Source organism: Nematolebias whitei, chromosome 18 (genome assembly GCF_014905685.2).
Source record: "Nematolebias whitei isolate Nwh7 chromosome 18, NemWhi1, whole genome shotgun sequence".
NCBI lineage: Eukaryota > Metazoa > Chordata > Actinopteri > Cyprinodontiformes > Rivulidae > Nematolebias > Nematolebias whitei.
The window spans coordinates 39,000,589-39,004,962 of NC_056515.1; positions in this window are offsets into that span (position 1 = coordinate 39,000,589).

Genomic DNA, 4,374 nt, shown 5'->3' on the forward strand with positions numbered 1-4,374 from the left:
ACTGTAATCCATTACAGTTACTTTAACCAACATGGAACTTAAAGTTACGTAACACCTGTCACAGGAGGAGGAGCTACTGTAATCCATTACAGTTACTTTAAACAACATGTAACTTAAAGTTAGGCATTTAAGACAACCTCAGATATTACAGTTTGTTTCCCCAGGTTTCCCTGTAACCCGGTATGATATATAATATGTAACTACTGTGTTTTTTCTTCAGTTTTTAAAATCAACCTTGTTTTTGTTATATCAGCATGCTTGTGTAACGATGCTAATTTTCTTCAAATGTCTGAGCATCCAAATATTGTTCCTTCACTCTTCATTTGCTCTCCTGCAGAAGACAATAAACCAAACACATCATTTGTCTTCTGTGTGTCCTTCTGGCTCCTACACATGCTCAAAGAAATGCTAAAAGAAATGTTAAAAGAAATTATAAAAGAAATGCTAAAATAAATTATAAAAGAAATGCTAAAAGAAATGATAAAAGAAATGTTCAAAAAGCATCTGCAGAGCCATTACAGGCACTGACCACAAGAGGGCGCACAAGACTGAAAATAGCGTCAAGCTAGCTTACAAGTGTAAAAAACAATAAAACGTCTAAATAAAAAAAAATTAAATATCAACCAACATACCAAAATATTTAACTTAAATAGTTACATTTACAAATACAGACACACACACAAAACCTGCTAACAACGTTTTCACAATGCAATACTTACCTAGCATCTAGCATCTAGCATCTAGCATAGCATGTTGTCAAAATCAGAAAAAGGAAGTTGCCAGAACGAAATGTGCCTTTGACGTATTTCAAAATAAAAGATGTCAATAAAATAAAACGGTCTGTATACGCACATATTTCATAGCATATTTTAAACTCCATTACACATAAAAGTAACAATTTTTTTAGTTACTTAACCTTTTTAAGTTTTATCAGCTTTGAAAGTGTTTTATCGGTATTACAATAATTAACCAAACTATTTAAAATAATATTGTTCTCATCTAATTTTTAATGTGTTAGTGTAACAGAGTTAAAAATGTACTCTGATTTTTTTTACTCTGTGTTAATACTATGAATTTTATTCTAGTATGTGTTTTTTTTTTTTATTTTGAAATATGTCAAAAGGCGGAAATGATGTAATACATTTTGTTCTTTTGTTCCGGTAGCTTCTTCTCCTCATTGTGCCGCCGTTCAAAGCCTAATGGTGGTTTTTTTTTCCCTTGTCTTTGAAAATGTTCCTTTTAAGTAATAAATCTTTTGATGTTGGTTGATATCAATTTTACAATATTGTGACTTTTTTTCATTTTGACTGCAAAAGCAGAGCAACCCAAGTTTTATAGACGTTTTATTGTAGCTAGCTTGTTAGCGCGCCCTCTTGTGGTCAGTGCCTGTAATGGCTCTGCAGATGGTTTATCAAAGTATTTATATTTAATTTTGCATGTGTAGATGAGTTTGGTTTATTGTCTTCTGTAGGAGAGCAAATACAAACAGTATTTGGATGCGCAGACATTTGTAGAAAATAAGCATCGTTAACATCAGCATGCTAGTGCTTGCTATTTAGCTCCAAATTACTCTTTTTCTTACTTCCTAAAATGTAGTTCTTTCATAATTTCAATTATTAATTTCCTTATTTGGGCTTGTATATATTACTTTACATTTAAAGTATTAGTTTGCTCTTCTTTGACAATTAGCACTCATGTTAATTTTTATTTGAGGTGTGTTATCGTGCACTAGTTGCTCATTTTCATTCTATTCTTTTAGCTTTTCCCCCGATGTCTGATCATCTTTGTAGTCGGAGAATAGGAACTACTAATAACCTGGTTCAAAGTAAAGGATGTTAATCGATCGAACTGTTGGAGTTCATCTCACAAGAAAACAGCTCTCGGACTCCATGTCCCCCGCTCAGCTGGGATGTGCTTAAAGCTCTCCTGGAGATGAGAGGTGAAGTTCTTCTACCAGGCGGTCCCAGCAAACCCTCACTACATGTTTGGGTCTACCAGGTCTCTCCAGTATCTTCCCAAGCCATCTGGTCCAACTCCACCAGGTGGTAATCAGCTGACAGATCACCTCTCTTCACCTGAGTGCACTTTTTGACATTCTGCACTACACATAATTACATATTCATTTTAATTCCCTATATATGACTTATTTGTTATATTTTGTGTTCTGTAATAGCCTTTATACAGAAAGGAAGGTTAAATAACTGTATAAAAAATAAAAGGATAAATGATTTGTAAACGATATGAACTGCTGTCATTGTAACATTTTAACTTAAACTTAATAAATTATCATTGAACTTACATAAAACTAAAAATGTGTATGTTCCATTTAGAGTGGAGGGTGTTGAGATTTGTAGAGTTAGTGAGGTGAAGTTTTTGGGTGTTATCATCGATGACACGTTACCATGGAAACATGACATAAATTCTGTAAGAATAAAAATATCTAAATCTATTGCAGTAATGTACAAAGTGAGGGAATTATCAAATGATAAAGTTCTGTATTTGTTATGTAACGCCATCATTGTTCCACATTTAATCTATTGTATTGATGTTTGGGGGAAAGCGTGTAAAACAATTTTAAATCCTATTTTTGTTTTACAGAAAAGAGCTGTAAGAATTATTACTAGAAAATATTTCAGTCACCCATCAAGTACTTTATTTTATCAACTGAAGTTATTAAAGTTCAAGATTTGGTAGATTATAATAATTGATCAGTTATGCATAGGGCTCATAATAACACATTACCTTTAAATATACAATTAAATTTAGTTAAAAGAGAGTTGTTATAATCTTAAGGGGATGGAAATGTTTGTGAAACCTAAATTTAGTCTGAAGGGACGGTCTCCCTCAATCCAAGGAATTAGATTATGGAATAATCTGGAGAGTGATGTTAAAAATGCCAGATCAATGTGTATGTTTAAGAGAACGATCAAAGTTGGTTTGTTAAAAAAAAAAAAAGAAATAACTTCATGTGTATTGTATGAATTGACGCTCGAGACGGAGTTATTTATTTTGTTATTTGAGGATTATAATTGTTTGAATTAATGTTTTGGTTAAAAAGGGGCAGATATAAGAAATGTTTCTTTTTCTGTTGCCTTTCATTTTATTTGTGATCGTATCTCTTATTGTATATTGAATTGTTTTGTTTTTAAAAACTGAAGAAAAATAAACTGAACTACGGAGCATCTGTTATTAACATCTAAAAACAAAACGGAGACTAGTTTTCTGCGTTTGCAGCTCCAATCCACATAAACAGTTCTTTAACTAAAAAGTTAGTTCATAACTCCATAGGTCACTAGATAGTAGCTAACAAGCTGCATAAATGCTAAATAACTAGCTAGTTAGTGGGTGAATTACTAAAGCAAGCAAGTATTTAAACAACTAACTAATTAGTAGATGAAAAGCTTTGATTACCTAAAAGTAGCTGAACATTAGCTAAAAGGTAACAGTTGTATACTGGTGGTCTAAAGTAAAATGTGACTGAAGAGGAGGAGGATGGAGCCGGTTTGCTGCAGCAGATTTCAAACTGTTCTTCTTGTTCTTTTGGATTTTTCTTCTTCAGGGGTTTCCACAGCGAGTCATCCTCCTCCATCTCACCCCAACTTTATCTCGCAGATGTTCAACCTGTGCTGTACCTCTGATGATCTCATTCCTGATCTTCTCCATCCTTGTCTCTCCTAAGAAGAACCTCAACATCTTCATTTCTACTTCCAGTTCTGTCTCCTGTCTTCTTGTCCATGTCTCTGTCTCCAGACCAGACAACACAGCTGGTCTCACCACTGTCTGTAAACTTTACCTTTGACCTTTGCTGACACCCTTTTGTCACAAGTCCCTCCTGAAACTCTTCTCCATCCTGCCTGGACTGATCTTCTCCTCTTTACCACACTCCCTGTTTTTAGTGACAAAACAACTTCTGTTGACTTTATTTAATTTTTTATTTCATATTCATCACACTTGATATTTACAGCTGTGATCAGAAACATGTACAGATGAACCTCAACATCTGAACCAGAATGATTGTAAAACTCAACAGGACCTCAGATTTATTCTAAACTGAAGCTGAACGTTTGAGAGAAAAGGTAAAAAACATTTTATTGATCACATTCTGTATTTGAGTAAAACAAATAAAATAAATGTGGAGAAATAAAATAAACCCAGATGTGAACGGAACTGATTTCTGATTCTTTGTTCATGAAGCTTCAGAGGAAACATCTGGCTGATTGATTGACAGGACATCAGGCTGATTGACAGGACATCTGTCTGATTGATTGACAGGACATCAGGCTGATTGTTTGACAGGACATCAGGCTGATTGATTGACAGGACATCAGGCTGATTGATTGACAGGACATCAGGCTGATTGATTGACAGGACATC